The sequence below is a fragment of the Nilaparvata lugens genome, unplaced genomic scaffold (genome assembly GCF_014356525.2).
Source record: "Nilaparvata lugens isolate BPH unplaced genomic scaffold, ASM1435652v1 scaffold3005, whole genome shotgun sequence".
Classification (NCBI taxonomy): Eukaryota; Metazoa; Arthropoda; class Insecta; order Hemiptera; family Delphacidae; genus Nilaparvata; species Nilaparvata lugens.
Window position 1 is genome coordinate 27,351 of NW_024090376.1, and position 11,976 is coordinate 39,326.

General features: G+C 33.9%; 1 long non-coding RNA gene across 1 annotated transcript; it reads right to left on the reverse strand.

Moving 5' to 3' along the window:
- Nucleotides 1-966: 966 nt before the first annotated feature.
- Nucleotides 967-11,467, reverse strand: LOC111058356. Its single transcript, XR_005573607.1, has 5 exons — nt 11,040-11,467; nt 9,950-10,120; nt 9,196-9,518; nt 7,899-8,114; nt 967-2,619 (listed from the first exon to the last, which is right to left on the reverse strand). It is a non-coding gene; the product is annotated as an uncharacterized LOC111058356 (long non-coding RNA).
- Between the last annotated feature and the right edge of the window lie 509 nt (nt 11,468-11,976).

Genomic DNA, 11,976 nt, shown 5'->3' on the forward strand with positions numbered 1-11,976 from the left:
GATCTATACAAGAACTAAAATAATAAACCTTATTCCGGATCACTGGAAAAACATACTCCAGATTAGTAGAAAAACTAAACTTGATATAAAAAACTGGACTCACAGTAACTTCTTCTTCCATATCAACATTTAAGGCTCGAGATTTCTGCTTAAACTACTGGATGTCATTTCTGCTTAAACTACAAAATGCCATTTCTTTGATATATTAGTTGAAGGGGACTCGCTTATGAATTTCGCTCATATTTTTTTCTTTTTTTATCCTATCTTTTCTCCCATTCTTCCCTTTTTCGATCTCCTTCAGTATTAATTTTTTTCTTGTATAACCTCTACTAACCTCCTTCAACTGAATGTTGAGGGATCACTAAAGCTAATTCATGTAATTTTTGACAAAGTTATTCAACTTGCATATTTTAAATTTTCTTGGGGACTCTTCTCCAGTGAGGATAGTTTATATGTTTTTCCCCTGACCAGCCCCCTGTTGGTTGGGGGAGCTTTGAGTCGAACATCGTACTCAAGAATGTGTTGAAAACCATAATTCACCCACAGTATCCCTGCTTGTCGTAGGAGGCGACTAAAAGGGACCCCAAGGCAACTCCAGAAGTTGCCTTGCCTTCAAACCCACGGGATATGCCCTATCAGGGCAGTTTCGGAGGGGCAAAAAGAAAAAACCCAAGAGACCAGAGATGGGTGAAACAACAGCCACAAATGTGAGTCAAGAGGCTGAGTCAAGGGTGGTCTAGAGGCAACTTGGCCACCCCTTCCTCAGCGGAAGGACCTACAAACAAGGCCAGGAGTGGAACTCACGTAGGTCTCGAGAACTAATCAGTCTGAAGAGACTGCCAAGCATATCATACTGGACTGCGACAAGCAACCAGGCGATAAATGGGATGTTAGTATAGGGAAAAACTCCTGGTTCTTGTAAAGGACACAGGTATTGGTTTGCCTAACTAACATACTACTTGGGAACACAATTAGCTTCGGTTGACGTGTGGGGTTCTTTGAACCTTTGGATCCTTGAATCCGTCCCTTCGAAAACAATAAACAATAATTCCCCTGACCATACGAATATATATATTTTATGAAGAGGGTTACCTGCTAAAGACGGTTCCCAAGTATTCAAAATGATTAACTTGCTCTAATCGCTCGACACCAGTCACAATATTTATTTCACACAATATACATAAATCATTTAGTTATTTATGATAGGCTATCTATTTTTGATGGAAGATTTGTTTGTTTTTCGAAGTGTAAATATTCATTTTAGTGAGTGAAAGTTGGAAACCGAGTCTGGATAAAAGATATGAGCACATATGGGATTGTCAAAAGTGAAGCTGAGCAGCCTCGGTCATATATTATAATAACCCTTCAAAATGGGACAGAGTTAAGATGGCATCTCATCCATACATCTGATACTGCAGAATCAAATTGAGATTAATAACATGCTCAAGATATGACAAGCAACTGACACAGAAAGCTTAGACAGTCCCGAAATATGAGAGATTCATCAAGATTTCAAACTTAGATAAAACTGTAAAGAATGGAAGATAAGATTCTTATATTCTTCACAACTTTATAATTCTGAATAGATGCAGTTTTGGTTAGAGCCCACTCTTGTCAAACATTCCTTTTCTATTAAATCGATCAAATATAAAGAGAAAAGCTAACCTTTACTTTCAGAAATAGAATTAGAAGAAATTAAAATAGAGTCGGGGAAAAGCAATACAATATTGCTATAGAATATTAATATGAACTGATGGAATGAGTTCCATCAGTGGAAACTCATGTAGCCTATGCAAAACATTTAAAAGTGAAATTTCATCATCATAATCATCATGCAAATGAAAGTGAAGAATGAATCAATGGAATGAAAGCATGCAGTAAACATATCGAACGGATATAATTTGATTAGTAATGAAGGAAGACTTTGTCAATTTCAAGTGTTACTTTAACTTATTTATCATTATCATAAGAACTCAGTCTAATATATAAAATTTCAATTAAACTCGCAATTCCTTCCAAAATTGAGAGATTTAAATTTCAATTTAATTTTCAACAATACTGTTAAATTACAATGTATTGGACAATGCTATTTCTTGTCGATCTCTCATTAATATCTAGAAAATTTCAAACGATTTTTAAATATTTATGTTTATAAAATTTGAAATTATTTTTATGAAATTTCAAACAATTCACTATAAAGGAGAAATCAAGCTACTTCAAATATTCAGCACATCACTGTAAAAAGTGAAATCGCATCAAGTCTGTGCTCAGGTGAGTTCAAAATTTTAAGAAGTAATAATAAAAAAGGATAATAACCTGAAATATAATAATCATCAATAAATAAATATTCTAAATAAATATAAATATTAGAGACGAAAAACGAATAATAATAATTGTTTTGCCAAGTGTTCAAAGACTCACTGAGCCGCTACAGTTACTCTGCGCAATCCCTGCTTGGTGGTGTTTAAAGGTGTCATGATGGTAGTGATGATGATGATGATGTCACAGTATGATGATGTCCAGATGATTTTGTCCAATTGTGGTGCGGTGAGAAGCATTGTGTGATCTGTACCAATACCACTTATTATTGGCACTGCTAGCTCTATTCAAGTGTTGAAACTGCAATAAATCAAATAAATTTATTTCAATACCATGCATACAAATTTCCAATAGTCTTACAACTTTATTGGAAGAATAATCTTGACTAATATATTAAGAAACATTTCAATGCTATATATGCTAAATCATATACAGAACAGAGTGAGTCATATGTATGGGAACCCTTCAATAAGTTGGAGACTGTTGTAGATATAATACTGTAACTTTCACGATAAGTTATTGGTCAAATACTCTACCTTTTGACATACAACTGAATACATAAATACAAAACCCCTCTTAAGGGGGTGACTTAGGGGTTGTAACTCGAATACTTTAAATGTGAACACTCATTGTATGGTACATCATTTTAAAGGCATTTTTGAAACAAGAAAATATGCATCAACAAAAATGTTCTATGATACTTGTATCCAAAATGGCGGCTGACTGAAGTTTTAGTTTTGAAATGATTGGTGGAGTATGGTATTGAAAATTAAAACAACACTTATTTGAATTAATAACGAAATACATTGAAAAAACTGTTATCAAGTAATATGTTTACTTAATAAACTAAATAAGTTACTAGTTGATTAGATTTGATTTCAAAAGATGCTCGAAATACCCTCCTTCTCTCGTTTGACAGTGTGCCAGTCTGTCATGAATGTAAATAATAGTAGTATGCAAAATGGAATGTAAATAGTAGTATGCAAAATGGAATGTAAATAGTAGTAAACAGATCACTAAGTAAATAACCAATTTTCTCAATGTATTTCGTTATTCATTCAAAAAAGTGTTGTTTTAACATTTAACATGTGGTATTTACATTTAAAATATTTGAGTTACAACCCCTCCTTTCATTAAAAACTAAAACTTCAATCATCCACCATTTCGGATACAAGTATCATAGAACATTTTTATTAATGTCATCTTTCTTGTTTTAAAAAGGAATTTAAAATGATGTTGTATTTTGTGTTGTATGAGAATGACCTACTCAAAATAAACCTAAAAGATTCCACTACTCTGTCTTTTGCAGATGATACTGCATTGATCTTCAGTTGCAAAAGCTGGGAAGAAACCTTTAATATAGCAAATCGGAACCTAATTACAGTTAAAAAATGGTTGACTTTGAATGCTGATAAAACTAATTACATCACTTTTTCACCCAATATAACTGGACAACCAGCAACTGATTCAAGTCTTACAATAGGAAGAGCAAATAATCGCAATGAAAACATTACAGATAATACAGAAGTTCAAAAAACATTAGAAAGGGTGCAAACAATTAAATATCTGGGTATACTATCAGATCAACATATAAAATGGAACAAGCACGATAAGTTATTGGTCAAATACTCTACCTTTTGACATACAACTGAATACATAAATACAAAACCCCTCTTAAGGGGGTGACTTAGGGGTTGTAACTCGAATACTTTAAATGTGAACACTCATTGTATGGTACATCATTTTAAAGGCATTTTTGAAACAAGAAAATATGCATCAACAAAAATGTTCTATGATACTTGTATCCAAAATGGCGGCTGACTGAAGTTTTAGTTTTTAATGGAATGAGGGGTTGTAACTCAAATATTTTAAATGTAAACACCCATTGTGTGGTACATGATTTAAAGGCCTTTTTAAAAAAAGAAAGATGACATCAATATAAATGTTCTATGATACTTTTATCCAAAATGGCGTCTGATTGAAGTTTTAGTTTTGAAATGATTGGTGGAGTATGGTATTGAAAATTAAAACAACACTTATTTGAATTAATAACGAAATACATTGAAAAAACTGTTATCAAGTAATATGTTTACTTAATAAACTAAATAAGTTACTAGTTGATTAGATTTGATTTCAAAAGATGCTCGAAATACCCTCCTTCTCTCGTTTGACAGTGTGCCAGTCTGTCATGAATGTAAATAGTAGTATGCAAAATGGAATGTAAATAGTAGTAAACAGATCTCTAAGTAAATAACCAATTTTCTCAATGTATTTCGTTATTCATTCAAAAAAGTGTTGTCTCAACATTTAACATGTGGTATTTACATTTAAAATATTTGAGTTACAACCCCTCCTTTCATTAAAAACTAAAACTTCAATCATCCACCATTTCGGATACAAGTATCATAGAACATTTTTATTAATGTCATCTTTCTTGTTTTAAAAAGGAATTTAAAATGATGTTGTATTTTGTGTTGTATGAGAATGACCTACTCAAAATAAAACTAAAAGATTCCACTACTCTGTCTTTTGCAGATGATACTGCATTGATATTCAGTTGCAAAAGCCGGGAAGAAACCTTTAATATAGCAAATCGGAACCTAATTACAGTTAAAAAATTGTTGACTTTGAATGCTGATAAAACTAATTACATCACTTTTTCACCCAATATAACTGGACAACCAGCAACTGATTCAAGTCTTACAATAGGAAGAGCAAATAATCGCAATGAAAACATTACAGATAATACAGAAGTTCATAAAACATTAGAAAGGGTGCAAACAATTAAATATCTGGGTATACTATCAGATCAACATATAAAATGGAACAAGCACATTGATTATTTATGTTCAAAGCTGAAATACCTAATTTACATTTTTTACAAAATAAATAAAAAAAACATAGACATAATACGAAAAGTTTACTTTGCACATGCTCAATCACTATTTCAATACATTATTGAAGTATGGTGAGGTGCATATGATACGCATTTGAAAAAAATATTTATCCTACAAAAACATATTATAAGAGCAGCATTAGGAAGGCCACGGCTCTATCCTAGTAGGGAAATCTTTCTTGAATTTAGGGTTCCGACAATAAGACATAATTATATGAAAAACATTATACTCCATGTCGATAAAAATAAAACTATTTTTGCTACACACATTTCACCCAATAATACACGTCCTAACAATAGATTTAACACAGAACTCATCAAGCTAACCATATGCAGGCATCAATTTACATATTATTAGCCTACTATATTATAAATAAAATTCCAAATGATTGCATAGATAAAAAAAATCACAGGCGATTCAATTGAAAGTATAGAATATTGGATTCACCAAAATGTATTCTTCAAACTAGTGGTATAAGGTATAATGCTGTATACAAAAAGAATTGTTACCAGAAGGAGTGAGCGATGGGCATGTATACTCTTGAACCAAGCATGTAATTGTCGCATGTCACATTACAGCAACTTATTTTTATTGTATCACTTCATTTGTGTTTCTTTGTGAATATGTGACCTTCACTGTGATGATGGCCTCAACACGTCACACTCATTAATCACATTAAAACTTCATCATAGTATATTAGCTAGTATTCTCAAGTTTATTTATTTATTTTTTTTTTTTTTTTGCTTTGAGCCTGTGCGATTTTTTTATAATAGGTATTCATTAGCATTAATAAATGTTTATCAATCTAATTTCTTCTTTAGCATTATTAATTGTATATTAATTCATATACTGACCTGAATTGAAGCAGAATAATTTTTCTGCAACTCACTGCCAACACACAAGGAATCTTATGTTGGCAGTGCCAAGTATTACAGTGATGTTATTGATGCACTTAAGTTACAATCAATGTTATTTATATTGTATTGTAAAAATATGTATTTGTAATTTTTGGCAATAAATTCAATTCAATTCAATGTACCATACAATGACTGTTTACATTTAAAATATTCGAGTAACAACCCCTAGTCACCTCCTTATGAGGGGTTCAAATTCAGTTGTATGTGAAAAGGTAGAGTATTTGATCAATAACTTATCCTGCAAATTACAGTATTATATCTAAAACAGTCTCCAATTTATTGAAGGGTTCCCATACATATGACTCACTCTGTATAATGCTTCTCAAATGCTTTTCAATAAAGTTCTGAAAGAGAGAAGGTTGCCTACCGACTGGAAAAGAAGATAATTATTCTATTCAAAAAAGGTGCGCGTTCAGATATTAAGAACTACAGACTCATAACTTTGACTTCGAATATGTATAAAATTTTCGCCACTATAATAAATCAAGGATGATAAACAACATTTACGAGAATCATCCCACAGAACGGCTGGCTTTAGATCAGGAACTCATCAATCAAACGCCAATTAACTGATAGAAAAGAGCTTGGAATATAGGATTCCTGTATACCTGTGATTTGTTGATTTCCATAAAGCTTTTGACAGTGTTAATCACTGCGAAATGTGGAAAGCCTTGGAAGAGACAGGTGTTGAGAGAAGCTACATAGAAGTACTGAAGTCTTTGATTGTATGAGAATAATGAAGTGTACATTGAATTGGAAAGAGAAGTTCGGAGTTGGCAGAGGTCTTAAGCAGGGATGCCTACTATCCCCGATTATCTTCAATTGTTGTTTGGAGTATGCTTTCCGACGACTAAAATGGGATCATAGAGGTATATGCATAAATAGTTATCAACTGTGGATACTGTGCTGATGATGTGATGCTTGTATCACGTTCTTCTGAGTATATGAAAATCATGCTCAATGAGCTTATAGAAGTTAGTAAAAACATAGGACTCAATCTAAATGCAAGCAAGACAAGGCTGTTGACAAACTCTTTGAAGTAGCTAGTGGACAGATAGACTATGTGGACGAGTACATTTACTTGAGTCAGCTGCTTTCATTTGAAAACCGTGGAGCAAAAGGAGATGAGCCACAGAATAAAAAAGAGTTGGCAGGAGTATTGGGCTCTTAAACATATTTTCAAGGGAAACTTCCCCAACGAATTGAAAAGCAAAAGCGTTGAGGAAATGTGTGTACCCATCAATTTTGTATGGAGCTCAGACCTGGTCACTCACAGCTCAACTAGACAGGAGACTGGAGACAACGCAAACAAGGATGACAAGGAGCATTCTTGGTCTGCGCCTGCACCAGACAATCAGCAAAACCGAAATTTTGGTGAAAATCAAGGTGAAGTACCTGCAGAAAGAAGCGCACCTCATCAAATGGAGATGGGCCACTCACGTATCAAGAATGTGAGCAGAGCGGTGGGCGAAGATCTGCACTGAGTGGATACCGCGTGACTGAACCAGAGGAAGGGGACGGACGTCCAGCTTATCGATGGAGGGACGAGATGGCATGGCGCGTGGGAGACATGTGGCTAATCATAGCCACAGATAGAGAAAGATGGAAGAAGATAATCGACAAGTTATAACAAACTGTATGTAAATAAATTTTGTATTTTGTGATTTTGCCAACTATTATTTACCGCGTGAGAGAGGCTTTTGTTCTGTAAAGAATGATAATAAATCTTATTTATTTAATTAAGGTAATATATTATTTAACTCACCTGCATGGCTTCCTCAGTATGATTTTTTCATTAACAAGGAGGATCTGTCCTTGAATTGTGACCTTCTCAAAACAACAGGTATGCCAGCTTCTTCTCCTTATCTCCATCAGAACTGATCTTTTGATGAGGGAAAGTCTGATTGAGGAAAGCCTCTTTCCAACACCTCAATCAGGCAACGCGGAGATTTCAGTTCTGCTTGCGTTTGGTGGTGTTATTCTGCAAAACCATATAAAAACTTGTTTACTCACAAACTAAAGAAGAGTTCCAAATTATATTGAATACACTGATGACTCATTCAGATAATATCGACAACATAGAGAATAATTATTTACGAGAATTTCAAGATCCAGTAACTGTATAGATATTTTCCGATTCTCCTTTCTTGAGATGATCAATCACAAGATTACCCAGGTCGAAAATTATTCCAAGGCGAATTAAATATCTGAATTTTAGACTTATCAATATCATCAATTATTTTAGAAATTCCAATATCATTATGAATCCGGCCGACCTGATTGGTCAAGTAGTAAGGAGAGTTACAAACTTCGGTCTGCTAGCACCGCCTGGTTCGTGGGTTCGAGTCCCGCCGATGGCATGGATGTTTGATCATATCATCAAGTCATCAACGCACTTCCCATTACAAAAAAAAGATCATGTGGGCACCATCACAAATAACATTGAATAATTTAGTGGAAGTATCAAGAATATGAATTTTCTGCAAACTCTCTTGTCATTCACAATCACATCTTGGAACCAACTAAGTTCATAAGTTGTGGAACATTCAAAGCTTAGCCTACTTAAAAGTACTGGATTACCACAATGTTGACGATGGTCATTAAAGACTGTATTTCCGGAGCTCAAGCAAAACATTGATTGCTGAGAAGGTTCTACCAACTTATATTTTTTGTAAATTTCCAATATATGAGTAAATTTCATTTTCCAATTCAATAAACATAGAAAGATACTACTTTTAGAATAAAACATTGAGGAAACTCACATTGCATTGGAATATACTGTGATCTGTCCTTCCTTATGCATCCATAGTGTCAATTTGAAATTATTACAATTATATAATAGGGATAAGCATTTTCTTTTAGATCTGGACGAATATATTAAATTCAACTGACACTCCATTACAATGATAGACATCTTCATTTTACAATAGCAAAGAGGTACGCGAAATAAAAAAATTCCATCATGAATTCCGGTTGTAGGAAAAAGGTTTTGATAAAAAAGTCGCTGATTTAGGATAAATTATACTTAAGTTGTATATAATTGTAGTTTAATATTTACTCACTGATTAGTATTTACTCGTTGGGTAGTACTGATCCTTGGTCACCATGTTGACTTTGTGGATACTTTGCAGGTAGATTCTCTGCAAAACTTCTGTTGCCAGTTAATTTTCAGCTACATTATCTTGATGAAGTAGTGAGTTGTACAGTTGTGAGCCAAGTGAGGAGACCCATGGTTGTCCTTGTCCTTCTTGAGCCCTTTATGCTGGTAGAACACAATTGACATTCTTGAAGGGTCTTGTAGGTCAGCATTTTTTGGTGCTCTGGGTAGCATGAACCTTGCGTCTTGCACAATCCATCCATGTCCCAGTCCCACGCCTCCAGCCTGCTGGATAAAACAATAATTTCATCACATGAGGCCAAAATCAACAATTCAAGGTTAAAACCCCTGATACTGTCAAGTACTGGGTGCTTCGCTGCATGTTACGGTTGAAAGGCTGTACTCGTAATGGATAACAAGTTGCTTGTACTGAAATATTTTGTAAGCTGTGCTTCCTTATTCAGCCAGCCATAGTGTTAATTTGACATTAAAATCATATAGTAGGCCTAAGTATGTTGTACTGGATATGAAAGAGTGTATTTAATTCAACTGACACTCCATCACAATGATAGTTTCACATCTCGATTTATTTCACAATAACAGGGAGGTAGGCAAATTAAATTTCCAATCAAGAATTACTGTTTTTGGAAAAGTGTTGAATAATAATTGCTGATTTAAAACAATTGTAGTAGTAATATTAATTTCAGTCTAGTACTTACTGATCATACGCGAGTGCTGACCCTTGGTCACCATGGTGTCCTGGTGGTTGCTATGCCGAAAACCAACTTGCCAGCCGAATTTCAGCTACATTGACCTGATGCAGATATGGGTTCCTTGAGGCAGGAGGATGACGTTCAACCACCATTCGCCCACTCATTACTCTGACCATTCTAAAACAAGTAATATCGAAATAATATTATCAAAACCTCTAACTTACTAAAACAGTTGGTTTCCGTACTGAGGTACTAGTTTCCGTTTTTACGCCATTATAATTTACTAGAAATTCCAATAAACTTAGAAATCTGAGAGTATTCCATTGTACTGATTCTATCAAACAGTGAATATCCTCAGACTTCTGAGTTTATTGGAAATGTAATTTTTAGTTTATTAAAATGGCGAGACAACCGAAAATAATACCTAATTTGAAAGTGAATGATTATTGATTCAGGTTCTCAGTGATTCATATTGGTTTCTAATTTAGTGCTTCATGTTTCTAATTTCTAGTTTCTTCATTTCAGACATTTAATGGGACACAAATTCTTGGCAGAATAAGCTACCTTTTGGAAATGTTACTATTTATAAAATTTGGGAGTGAAGCAGTTTTGGGCTGGGCCTGTTGCTCTCGCCAAGTTATATCTATGTTGTGATTTGTGATAATATTGATGAATAAATTGAAATCTGATCTTAGAGATGCAGAAAAGTCGACCAGTCGGAATGCACAGAATCACTGAAGTCTCAATATTCGAAAAAGGTTTTCTGAAATGTCAATGTATTTTTATGCAAAGTATTTAAGATTGAATGAATCATTATTAGCCATAACCAGCAGCAATATGTTACACAATTTTGATAAGTCAATTGAATCCATTGAACTAGTCCATTTCTTCCTGTTTGTGTTAATGGCTTGCAGAGCAGGAGTTTAGTAGCTCATACTACACCAGGGAAACAGTCATGACACATATGTATTCGTGTAATAGCACCAATTTGGTTCAATTCCCTGTGGTAACTTTCATTTACCAGTGTGATAAGCACCATATGAGACTAGCTTGGACACTAGTAAAAACCCAATAATCAATAAATGAAACACTATACCTGATGTAGTCATCCAGTCGTCTCGCATTTTGCAAGAAAGCTGAGCCAAGTGAGGTGACCCATGGTTGTCCTTGTCCTTCTTGAGCCCTTTATGCTGTTAGAACACAATTGACATTCTTGAAGGGTGTTGTAGGTCAGCATTTGTTGGTGCTCTGGGTGGCATAAGCCTTGCGTCTCGCACAATCCATCCATGTCCAAGTCCCACGCCTCCAGCCTGCTTAAACAACAATAATTTTATCCCATGAGGCCAAAATTAACAATTCAAAGTCAAAATCCTGATACTGCCAAATATTGCGAGTGACGCTGGTAGGGTTGAAGCGCCGCAACATCCATAAAATATAATTCAAACTAAAATAAATTACTCAAGACCAATATTACTACAAGCAAATTAATTTAAATGAGAATGATTAATATATTATAGTGTCGGTTTTTTATTCGTGTTTAGTAGTACCTAAGAGATAAGTAGGAGTTTGCATGGACGAATTTAAGGGGAGGCTTGGGGGGGGGGTCAGCCCCCCAAGATGTTTGTAGCAAATGTTATGAAGTTTGAATAAAACATTTTATGTCAGAAATTAAATTAGTTGATATTGTATCAGAATAAACACTTAGATAAAATTAAAAGGATGATAATAATAAGGATGATACAATTTATTGTATGTAGTGAATCATAATTATGCTGATAGTGAATGTTTTTGTGATTTTTCTGGCTTCAAATCTATCAAGTTTTTTAATATTTTTTCAATTTATAAATGCATTTTCAAGTGTAATAATAATTTGTTTCATCTTTCTGATCAACCGAGATACAAAATTTTTAGTATAATGTATATTTGGACTGTAAATTTTTGTGATCTTTATAAAAGTGTTTTCATAACCTCATTTGGACTATTTTTATCAAAATTAGAGAGAGGAACAGTTTTGGGTTTATCCTGTTGATTCT